Genomic DNA, 12,907 nt, shown 5'->3' on the forward strand with positions numbered 1-12,907 from the left:
AGCAAAAGTTTAATTACACTTTTTTAGCGGAAAGCAAAGACAGTACCAAAATATCACATTCGTCAGTGAAATTTTTCCATTTCTTTAAAATTATTTGAGGGTGATATTTTCTTTTTATCACTTTGAATGTTGCAGTGTGGACTTCTTGGTGAAGAGTGGAAAGGTAGTGAATGCCTTTGAGATATGATAAAGGCTGCATGGTGATGTAGAGGAGAGGAAACACTGTCTGAGCAAATCTTTTTATCAAAGTCAGGAGACATCTCAGGAAGGGCAGCCTTACAACCTTTCTAGTCATCATACTGGCAAAGACAATTCCAAGATTTCTAAGTGAAACTTCCTGGAGTTTGAAAAGGCCGGAATGAAGGTTCCCTATACAAGGTTATTAATCCCACAGTGGCACCCTGGGCTACTCCCAGAGTGAAGACTAGGAGAGAAAGAAGAACAGGGTGACATTTGTCCTCATCAAATGTGGGAATTCCTTCCTGGCTGTTTGAAGAGTACACTCAGGAGGTTAGACCATAACCAGGGTGTCATTGTGGTGGTCTGGGACACAGGCATAGCCAAGTACCTTGATGGATTAGTCATTCCTGTAATGACAAGTGTTGCAAAATAATGCCTCAATCCTCCAAGCACTGTGGGCAGGTGCATAGTTTCCCTACAACATTTTTTTTTTAATTACTTGAGCATTCAAACAGGCCTTCAGAACAGAGCAATTCATAGCTGACTTTAGGTGAATCTTTCCATGTGGAGAATACAGGTCCAAACCTATAAAAATATGTGGAGAGAATGATAACATGATTTCTTGTGTTTGAATGAATGTTAGGTAAAATTCCACAAAAATTAGTGAAGGAAGCTCTCCTTGCTGATATTGCAGTGCTAGATGTAGTCAGAACACTTATTGTCACAGCAAGCAGCAGGGACAGGTAATCTTGAATTAAAGAAACATTTTCTGGGCTGCTTGCAGTGCTAGGAAATGTCAGTGCAGGACTGTACAGTACTATGGATTGCACCCAGAAATGTGAGAAACTTCAAGTAACTCATTGGCTGTTCTGGCAAACTCCTTTTTAAAGGGACTGCAGTCAATGCAGTCTCTGGCACAGCCTCCAGTTGGGAGCTGTGATGAGATCTCTACATTAGGCACTTGGTATTTCTCAAGAATACTCTTCAAGGATTGCTTGATGCTTGACCGTTGAAAAATGAGAGCAAGAAACCTGAATCAGCGAAAGAATCAACAAAAATTTACCATTCCTTCACTAGCTATAAGTACTAAAATGTCCAAAATTGATAATTTAAAGGGAAAAAAAGGAAATCTTGCCAGTTCTTAAAGGATGGAGCAGGTTAATTGAAGGTGACAGAGAGGAGAGTTGAACATGTCTGTTCAGCACTTCTCTCCTGGCAGGTTCATCTTTTCCAAGATGAGCTACTGCAGGGGAGGGGGTGGTCTGTGCTGTTGGCTGTGATTTCAGCTGCTCGTTCTAAGGAAGCTTCTCTCAGCTCATTTAGAAATGACACCAACTGTGTGGCAGTTTGTAAACACACACTTCAGGATCCTCCAGTGCTTGTTCTGATGTGTGACACATGAGCTGCAGTTCAAGCTCTGGAACAGTGAACTTATTTCACATTTAACATTAAACTGGTGTTTAGTTGCTATGGATTTTAAAGGTTTTTTTTATTTTTTTAACTCAAGTTGTTTACCTAATGTCTTTTTAAAAGTAAGTTTGTTTTTCTGGTACTTTTCCAACAGAAACAGTTATTTGAAGACTGAGACAACATTCCTGGCAAGTTTATAACTGAGAAAGAAAGCAGGGGACAATGAGCTCACATCAGCTCTTTGGGATACATGTGAACGTTAGGAATCATAGGATGCACAAGTAAATTGCAAGAGGTAATGAAAAGAAGAACAAAAATTATCTGGAGGAAATTGCCTTCTGCTGTGTCCTATAGCAATATCCACTGAATAACTAATGCCCACTGTATTGACTATGTTCTGTTTGCTTTGCCTACAGCAGAAGTGAGGACAATGTTTTCCATGTATCATGGAATTATTCCTTCTTTGCATATGTATTTTCTTTATTTCATAAAACTACTTTAATCCATACACGGTAAGCAGCAAAGAGAGATTTGGAACTGGACCCAGATTAAACACAGGCAAAGCCTCTTGAAGCTATAGGGTATTTTTGCATTGCCAGTTTCTCTTCAAGGAGATGGGGAGTAAAGAAGTACATGGTGAGGTTCTCTGCTGTGCTTTTGGGTTTGCAGCAGGTATTACACAGCTGCCCTGTGTGCATCATACAGGCATGGCACTTTGAAAATATTTGCTAAATCTTCTGTCTACCAGTATTACTTAATTTGCTTCTATTAAAAAAAAAACTGAAGCAAGAGGTTATTTTGTTACTGCTCAAAATGCCCTCAAAAAGAGCTACTCTTGTTTTCTTTGCCAGTTTTCATTTACATTCATAATGCATTACTAGCCAGCTCATGTTCTTTTTTGGTTTTAAGTACAGCTGAAAGAGCAAGTTTTCATTAAACTACACCCCGGCCCCCCCCCCTTTTTTTTTTTCCCTCTGATTGTAATTATTTTTTTCTTTTTGTCAAACTCTCACTGAAATAGCAATACTGGCCCAATGCTTTAAGCTTTTAAAAGCAGCAGGTTATTACCATTTGCAATTGCTTAAGATTAAGGGCATATTTATTTATAAATATTTACCTAAAGTATAATTAGACAAGAAACTGAGAATGTTTTCCCAATCCCCTATACTGACCTGGTCACATGGTGTCATTTAGCAGATTTACAGCAATTTTCCAGCTCTGTGAGCTCTCCTAGGTAAGAAAACTGCTAATGAACAGCTCCCAAGATTTCCCTTCAGCCTGTAAATACACTGGGGAAAATGGAAAGGTATGGAGCGTCCTGAAAATTTCTGGGTGCCTATATTGGTTATTCTATCCCATGCTGTTGGTTTATCCTCACCTACTTTGCTCTGCATAAGCTGCACGTAGCTGAAAGTGTGATCTGAGGGCTGGATCATTAAGATTAAATAGTAATTGAGGTTTAATTGCATTCACAAATTATGTACTGTTCAGCAAGAGTATAAAAAGTAGATAATGTAAATGCCAGCAGACATTCTTTTTGCAAATATAATGAACTTCAAAAACGTTGTGCTTTACAGACCGAGTTAAAATAGTCCTGTTTGCAATGTAACCTCTTCTGGAGAACACAGAGGAGAGTTGAGTTAGATTTCTACTTCTTTTTTCAGAAATCTAAAAGAAATTGTAATCTGCAAAGCATCCTATTATTTTTACAGCAACAGAGAACTGTTAGATCTTGCAGCGTCGAAAGTTTCTATATTGGCCTGTGTTGTGCCCTGCTGTTTGTCACCCCCTTCCTAGAGGGGGGTAATTTGCTTTGACAAACCACAGAATGCTGGGATGCATTTGAGGAACTCAGTGAAGCTTTAAACTCACCACGAACAATGCAGAAGAAACTTTATTTAGTACTGTTAGTACTGCACTGTACTAACTCATGCAGCTGCCTTGACCTGCATCACCTTTTGGAGAAGTAGTGGTTGTTTTGTCTCATGTCTGCCATTAATTAACAAGGGTTTACATGCTCAGGGACTTATTTTCCTTAAGATGCATGGAACCTTTGAATGTTTTCAGCCAGCAATGTAATTATCTTGAGCTTCCTGCTTAATCCACTTTAGGGTTTAAAACAGGTACATTTTTTTAAACAACCTTTCCACAAAGCAAACTCAAAGGCATGGGAAATTATCCTCATCTACAGGCAAGTTTGATTTGAACTGGAGTGTTCTCAGAGTGTGATGACAGCATTTTGTGCTCTTTGGAATTTAGGGTAGTTTTAGGGAGAGAGAGATTGAGAGCTTCAATGATCCTTTTTCTGTAACCATTTTGAGGTGAATCCTCTCTAAGCAGAGAGATCCATTTGTGTTGTTTACTTTGCCACAGTCAGCCTTTGCTCAGTCATTACCAGGCTGGGTTTTCATCAGCTCCTGAGTAAACTCAGCTTCTTTTCTGCATGCTCCTTAGTTACTCCAGTGCCGTTTTCAGGGCTGCACAAGGCACTCTCCGTTTTATAGACATGCATTTTGTGAACTACTGAAACATTACTTTTGCTCCTGTTGCCTTTTTTCATTTTTCCCAAGCAGATTTTAGTCAGTAGGTAAATGTGAATGTGCTCAAGAAATGTTGCGAGTGCTCAAGATGCAAGACAAAAACATTACCAGGTCATTAGTGTTTGACTATTAATTGCTGCCCTTTTTGGCATGTCATGTTCGGAGCCACTAGAAAAATGTGGTGGTGGTAAATCTTCCATGTTTTTTGTTATTTCATGCCTTAGTTCTTTCTAGGAGCAGGCTGGGATATTCATGGGCAGTAGGTCTGTAAATGGGCACTAAAGGACAGTTGTTTTGGGCTTATCTAACATGAGCAAGGAGGCAGAGCAAAGAAGGGAAATTACAATGACCAGAGGGGTGAAACTACAATTAGGGGATCGCTTAATAAGCAATAAGAGAGCAGATAGAATAAAAGCAACCCTGTCTTCAGCCAGCAGGCAGTGACCACCTGGCACTTGCTTGCACAGGAGGCTGTGGGGATGGGCCAGTTACTGGGTTCAAGTAAATTCATGGACAACAGATCCACAGAGATGCTGAAAAGGGTGGGGATGCTCTAAAATCCCTATTGTAATAGCTGTGAATGCAGAACTACTGTGACAGGAGCAGGGTAAGAAAACAGTTGGATTTTTGTGCTTTCCCTACCTGCTTACTTTGCCACCACTGAAGACTGACTGCAGGGCTAGAGAAGGTGGTTCTCTGCCCCACAGTGGCATTTTCTGTGCCTTTATAAGTTTTATATATTGCTCAGACCACCACAAAATTAGGGCTTAAAGCACTTATCACTGAAAACTCTACAAGTAAGGACCTTGTATGTGTGCAAGATTTTGCTAGACTCAGACCTTATACTTTATTTGGTTAAACAGGATCACAAATATTCACACAGCTGTATAAATAACGTCCAGTTAGTCCTGTCAGCTGAGCCAAAAAAGATTTTAAGTGCCAAGGACTTAGAACATCTCTTTCTAATTTTACCCTGGCTAAAAGTATGTTTAGAAGATGAGGTATAGATAAAATCAGATAAGCAAAATTATTTAGTATCCTGTCACTTGTAAAATGTTTATCAGTTAAAATAAAAGAGGTGAGAAAAATAAGTTAATCTTTTATAAGAAACAAAACCACATCTAATGGCTGAGTTAGCAGCCTGTCTTTAATAAGCAGCAGGGGATGATTGCAAACAGTCCACAGTGGCTGCTGACAGACATCCTGTTTTTGGCAGTTTGTGCAGTGCTCACCAAGAGATGCTACCTGCACAGGTAGCAAACCTCCATGTGCTGTCTTAGCTGGAGCTAATTAGCTGGAAGATGGGTAGAAAAACATGAATGACTCAGCTGGATACTGGAGCTGTTTGGAAGTGATCCAGCTGATTGGTCTTGTGGTAGAAAAGGCTGATTCTTTCAAAGGATAACATCTCTCTAGATTACATAATCTCAGTAAGAATGTCTTTTGTGCTCTGCCCAGACTATACCCCCACTTTGCCAGGCTCTCTGGCAGTCACCAGGCAGGTGGCACAGAGGTTGGCTCTTCCCATCTTCCTCTGCTGGATTTACAGTTGCTTCTGGCTGGTCTTGCAGCCAGTGACCATACCCGTTCTTCCAGCCACATCAGCTGTCCAAGTCCACCATTGCAGATGATATTTTTTCATATGAAATATTTTGAAGGCTGCATAGAAAATCTTTCAGACAGCTGCATTAATATATAAAGAGCCTGGACGCAAAAAGAGCCTTTAGAGAAAATACAGCAGATGCTTTTTTTCTCCTGCAAGAAAAATGTCAGGAGGTTCTTGTTTATTGATTTGGACATCAAGAGGGATTTTTGGTGCTTTTCTGAAATATTGCCAACTGACATTGGATTATTCCTGCCCTTAGCAGTGCACTAATATCTAATTGCATATGCAAAGCTTCACTCTTATTTTGCTTATAAAACAGGACTTGTGGCACAAAGGATGCTGAGGAAGGTGCCTATGCAAAAAATCTATTAGTGGGTTTCATACATCAGATGGCATACATCAAATCTAAGGATGCAAGCTACTTGTGGGGAGACAGGGGCAGAAAAGAGAAAAGAAAAAGCCTCAGCAGCTGTCTGAGAAGAGGAAAAAGCACTGCCATGGCACCTCAGGTGGCAAACAAGGACCTGACAGGAAGGCACATTGCAACACCAGGCTGTTGCATTTCCCTTTTGCCAAGTCTGTTCATCTCTTTCAATACCTCATTTTTTTATTAAACACTCCTTTTTAAAAATCACGGGATTGTGCCTGAAGGCACATCATAAGTTTGAATGATTTTTGGTGTTTTCTTAACCTAAAATGTCACTATAGCTGAGTATTTTACTGCTTTTACAACCATGAGTATCGCTGGAATGACAGGGCAGGAACAAACAACTGTATGTTTCTTTTCACTGGAAAGCAGTTCCTTATTTCACTTATAATATTTGTAACTTTTTTGGCTCCAAGGTGTACAGGTTCTCCATCAGAGAGATTTATTTCGTGCTTGGTAATTTATATTTTGTGTCATGCGTGTCAAAACTTTGCAACATATGAGACAATGAAAATCTTGAGCTCAGCAAGTCATGTTCCAGGAAAAAGATTGGAAGAAATGTCAGCCCTTTCTGGAAGGCAAGGCAAGATTTTACCTCAAGGAGAAACAAAGAAGTCACTTATGTTTATTTGTCGCAGTGTAAGGACTAATTTATCCTGAGGATGGGAAGTTTGGATTTGTCTTTGTCTTTTCCATATGAAAACTACTGTAGTGATAAGGAAGGAAGAAGAAAAATGGGGCAATTGCTCGACAATTAAATCTTGCAGAAGAGAAAAAATATGTTTACAGAACCATGTTTATATTATGGGATGGAACAACCATTAGTGACTTTAAACATGAACTATTCCAGCCTCTGTAACTCCCAGATGTTCCTGCTGGAGGAGGCCAGCTGTCCCCCAGCCTTGCTCCCTATGCATCCAAAAAAGGGATGGGGGATGGGGTTTCACCTGGCAGCCAAATCACCAAATGGTGATTTGCTTCTTCAGGGGGTGGTCTTGCTGCTCTGGGTCTGACTTTCATGGAACCTCTGGGTGTGTTCCAGCTGGGTATTCCAGTGCCAAACTGGTGCTCTTGTCCCCTTTTCCAGTCACTGGATCTGACCTGAGAGTAATAATGGGAAGAGGGGTCAGGGTAAAGCTCCTGTCAGTGCATCTTTGTGTCCTGCACTGCCTTTGCTGGGTGACATCATAACCTGAGAAATGTGGAGATTACTCCTGTGCAAATTCCTTGCCTGGAGTTTGGAACATCTACAAATGATATTCTGAGGGGCAGACATTTAGAAGGAAAAATAAGTGTTTTGTTGATCAAGTGACTTCTCCTTTTTGGTGATAATCGATGCAATAAGAATGAAGCCAGTTTTCAGAAGTGTGTGTTGTAACAATGAAAAACAAGGTTGGTTTGAAAGATTGGAGGTGGTGTCATGGCACAATGTTTAGTCTGCATCTGGAATAATGACTTTTCCCCTTGCTTTCCTTGTGACTCTGTAATAATTAAAAGAAAAAAAAAGTCCAACACAGCAGCTAGATTAAGGAAGACATTTCAAAAAACTTCCCTACCCTGTGAAACATTTCCTCTTAATCTTGACCTGATGGACACTGGAGAAGCCAGTTATTATTTCTTTCTTTTACAAAAGAAAACACCAGCCTTTCCATATTTCTGATCAGCAAATTTTACCATGGATACAGATGACATAAAATATTCTTTTTTTTTTTCTTCACGTGCACCATTAAAATACACTTGGTGCAGTTGATAGTACTTGTGAGATGGCCAGGTTTTAATCTTCAAATAAAAATGTGCCTGTGTTTCTGATTTATTTGCCCTGTTTATTGACTTTTTTTTTCCTCAAGATAACAAACTAGCCCTTGGGAATAAAGCAACACGTGAGAAGTGCTGTGGTAGGGATCCCAGGGCAGTACAGCCTATGCAGATATTCTAAGAGCAGCTGTCAGCCTCAGCTGGGGCTGAGCAGAGGGCTTAGCACAGGCAGGTGACAGCACTGCAGGGATGGATCCTGGCTGGCCAGAAAAGCTGCCAGAGCAGGTGCTGGTGGTGGTGACCTCAGCTGTGTTTTACTGAGAGATGGAGCTGGGGACAAGGGCTGTAAATATTACTGAAGGACTTGGCGTGGCCCAAAGGCTTGGCTAACAGGATCCAGTAAGAAAGGAATGTTTTTGTGAGCATGTTATATGGGCTGAGCACTACAGACAGGATTGCAGGCACATCTCAGAAAGCAGGGGCTTCAACAGCACATCTCATGTCTGGTTCAGGGCTGGAGCTTGTTGTGGGTCCTGCTGTGGTCAGGATGCAGTGGCTTAGTTTTAGTACTGTTTTATTGTAATGTTTATTACACACAGGGCACCACAAGTTGTGTTTGTGGTGTTAAAAATAAAAGCAATCCACTTGTGCAGTGAAGATTTCAGTTCTGAAGTTCTCACATTCCTGCAGTCCCTGGAAAGGAACAGGAGAGGCACAAGCTCCAAGAATCACTAACATCTTACATTTTTAGAAGGTACTTTGGAGAACATTAGTATTATTTTGATCACATGCATTCCAAAATCAAAAAGAGATAAGGAGTCTCTCTGCAGGAAGATGCTAAAATAATCCAATCTCATATTTTAAAAGTGGACAACAAACTTCTAAGTATGATATTTAAAGGCTCTTAGGGCTGCCTGAATTAAATGTTCCTATCTCTTGCAGTGCAGTATCTAAAGAATTGACCACAGGTATATTTAAAATAGCAGAGAAGGGAAGGCTGCCAGGGTTCGTTTTCCAGCAAAGTTTCTTCTTGCAAGTTTGCTGGGAAAGAAGCAAGAAATATAAACAAGAGTGCTTTAGCTCCTTTTTTCCCAATATATTCTAAGAATGACCTGAAAAATATTCCTTCTCTAACCAGGCAGTGAGGGTGCTCTTGCCTCTCCAGGCTCACTCTAACAACGTGAGGATTGCTACAAGGTCAGCTCCTTGTCTGGGTTTTTTAAAACTAGAAATTCTTCATTAAAATAAGAACTCAACACCAAATTCACTACCCAGTATTTTGTGGAAGTGCCAGCTCTGTGGGATGTGTGTGAAAGTTGTAAGAATATGATTGGTCCTCTAAAATTATTGCTTCCTAATTTTAATAAGGCAGCAAATGCCACAGAAGGTCTCAACAACTACCTGCAGACATTCATTCATGCAGGAAAGTTTTCAGTGCCTGCAAGAGTGTAAACAGCACTGTGTAATCTGGTTTCTACTGACTACGTATTTTAGCCTGGCTTTGGTGATATAAACATGGGAGTTTTGGTTGGTTTGCTGTAAATAGATGTCATGGGGATGCTGAAAATTCAAAAATGCACTGTTTCTATTGTGCATCATTTTCTTCTTGTTGTGTAGAATTGCCAGCCTATTCTGCTGTGCAGCTTTGCTGCTTAGTTAGTGGCAAAGTTGCTTAAGGAGTCCAGGGGATGGCTTCTCCTAACAGGAGCCAGCCTCAAGGACTGGATTTCCAGTTCTCTGGAAGAGATATCTGCTTTCTTCCATCTGCTTCTTCAAAATATTTGTCATCAATTTCCCTTATGATGGTGTGGTACTTCTAGTGATAGCGTAGGATTAAAATGTTTCTAAAACCATGGGAATTGTATACAATAGATTCAGAGGGTGGTAAGAAAGGTTGGGTCTGGTCAGCCTGGGAAAGGGAACTAGGCCCTGGGAGTGAAATTATATCGGGTGAAACTGTACCTGCATAATCATCATATGATAAATGATACGATTGTTAAATGTAATGATTGTTTGGTAGTTGAATATAATTATTGTTTAATTGTAACAAGAATCATGAGAAAGGATGTTTGGGAACCTGATGAAAATTGCAAGAATTCATGCTTGGATAAGATCAATGTATACAATAGAACAATATGGGTTTAATAATTAATATATAGTTATATAACAAAAAGGGTATAAAAACATGTCCATCTCGAATCCATGTGGGAGTCAGATTTGGGTTTGTACCCTGACTCCCAGAGCTCTTCAATAAAAGCACCTGCATATAATCATCCTGTGATTATGTGTTTCAACGCTAACACTCGGAGACATTCTGTGTCCTGAATCTCAGCTCTTCTCATAACCCGACAGAAGAGGTTTTATAAAACCCTCTTCCAGTAAAAGCCCTCTGATACTGGAGTAAAGTTGAAGAATAAAAGCATTGTTCATTTTAGTTTATTTTTGAATAGTTGTTTAAGATGGGAAGTTAATACACTTTTGTGCAAAATCATGGTGTTGACCAGAAGATTTAAGATGGTCCCACTTAACATCTGTGTAGTTTATCTGTAAACAGGGGAAGCAAAGGAAGAATTATGAGGAGTCATTGGCTTGTTTTCTTCATGCAGCTTTAGGCTCAGTGCAAGAGACATTTTACTTTCTGAAACCCCAGAAAGGCTTTTTGGACATGAAGAGCATCATGGTGACTGGAGAGGAAAAAATTCTTTCATGTAAGTTCAAAAAATTCAGAAGTGCCATGTAGGCAAGAGAAGATGACACACTTGGACTACATTAAAAAAAACAAAAAGCCAAAACCCACCACACCAGTAATAAGCCAGATTGAGGAACTGACCATCAGGAAAAGAGATTTTTAAAAACCAAAGAGAAAACCCTACCAAAAACCTAAAAAAAGCCCCCCCCCCCCCCCCTCACATTAATAAAAATCCTAAACCCAAAACTCCCAAAAACTGCCAAGAAAAGGACAGGGTGCTTTGCAGGCAGGAGTTGCTCTTCTATTCTGGAGGAGGGTGGAAAGGGTGGGTGTGATAGAAATTCTTCTCCTGTCTTCATGAGAGTAAACATTCACAATTTATCATTGTCTAGGGGGAGAATTGCTTGTACAGCTGCTAGTAACAAATAAAAGCATATTTAAAGATAATAAGAATAGGCAAGGTGGGCTTTGTTATTTTGGCAAGAACAGCCTCTCGGGCATGACCCCACCACACTGAGCAGGGCTGGTGGGGGTTTACCAAAACTTATACGGCACAGAGACCCAGAGGCAGCAGCTCCCAAGCTGGAGGGACAAGTCCCCTGCTGGAGTGTCTTCAAGGAGAGTATCTTATCTGCCAGTATTTATTAACATTTCCTTACTCCTGAGGATTGAATACAGAGCCCTCAGAAATAGTCATTGCCAGAGATACTGAACCGCGGAATGCAACCTGTTCACGACTGTAAGGACCTGATTCCAGGAAGACCACTTTGTTACCGCCCTCTGCTTGTTGTCCAATTGCACTTCCATTATCCTGTAGCCAGAAAAGTGATGTGCTTACTCTTTTAACTCTTAGAGAATGAGTCAGAGGACTTGTTTAACCTATAAAATATTACAACTTTTTTCCTGTTTGTGATTTCCTGGCTTTATCTTGCTAATCACTGTGTAAACATTGGCCATTACTTCCAGGTAAACTTATCTGATAGATGTTATATTGCATAAAATTAATGTTTTACATTATTAACCAAAATGTTTATTGAATCCTCAGTTTATAGGGATGAGACTAGGAATCTTATACAGGAGGATGCATTCAAGGTCTGAGTGACTTCCTCTAGCATATGTGACTAGCTTTACCAGCAAACTCATAACAAAAACATGCTGCAGTCCTGTCAAAGTCCATGAAAAAAGTCCTTAAAATGTAGCTGAAGAGCAGAGACCTCATTCTCTGGATGAGTACAGCAGTTCTTGCCTTCAGCTGCCTACAGGGATGAGAACGCAGCTGCCAGCACCCAAGCCCCTGTCAAGATGTGCAGCATATCAGGTCAAGATGAACTAAATTTGTTGGCTTAGGCTGTGAGGTTTCAGCAGTTGTTCCATTATCAACTGAGTCATCCCTGCAATAGGAAAGGAAAGCTGAAAGAATAAATTAGGTATCAGGACACAAACTGGTCCTCCTTCTATTAAGGGAAAGATAAAATTTAGAGGTAATTTGAGAACATAACTGCAAGACAGCAGAATGGTAGCAGCAAAATGCAGGAGTCAGAAAAAAGGCAAAGAGACATCGAGAAGATCAGGAAGGATACTGGTTTAAGACATGGGCTCCTTGTTTTCAAGTGTGTGCATATTTAGAGTGGAATAGGAAATGGGAGGCCAGTTTTGGACTAGTAATTTGGTAAGCAGTTCCTTTAAGGATGAATTGGTCAGTTTTATAATGCCCGTGCTCACCACCAAGGCTTGCTGCATAGCTTTGAGCTGTACATATTAAAGAAGGGCTGTAGGGCTTAGAGTGTTCTTGCAAAGACATGTCTTTTTTCTCCACAGAAACATTTTCCCTTCTTTTTGTGAGAGAAAAGGGAACTTAAGGTATAGGGACAGCACGTGTGGATTGCACCAAGTACTATAAATGCTACAAATACTGAAGACAGGAGTAAGTGAAAGATAAGCAGGAGGAAATACACCAAATTCTGCTGGTCCATCTCCATGAGCCTGGAGAGCTCAGACTGTAGGTGAGACAGTTCCTTTCCGTAGAACACTCCTGAGCTGAGCAGAAATGGCAATAAATCTGAAAAAGCTGCAGTACAAACTGAATGTACTTGTCCACAAAATTTATGAAATTTAGTCTTACCTCATGTTGTCTTGTAAGTTCAGACTGTTTCTTAGCCTGATGCCAAAATTTAGTCAACAAGGTGTGTTTTAGAGAGTAATTGGATGTGGAAAGAAAATATTTTCATGGGCTTCAGATACACTTTTCATTCCATCCCCTTTCTTAAACTGCTATTGAGGATGTGCTGCTATTACTGGAA

Source organism: Cinclus cinclus, chromosome 8 (genome assembly GCF_963662255.1).
Source record: "Cinclus cinclus chromosome 8, bCinCin1.1, whole genome shotgun sequence".
Lineage (NCBI taxonomy): Eukaryota > Metazoa > Chordata > Aves > Passeriformes > Cinclidae > Cinclus > Cinclus cinclus.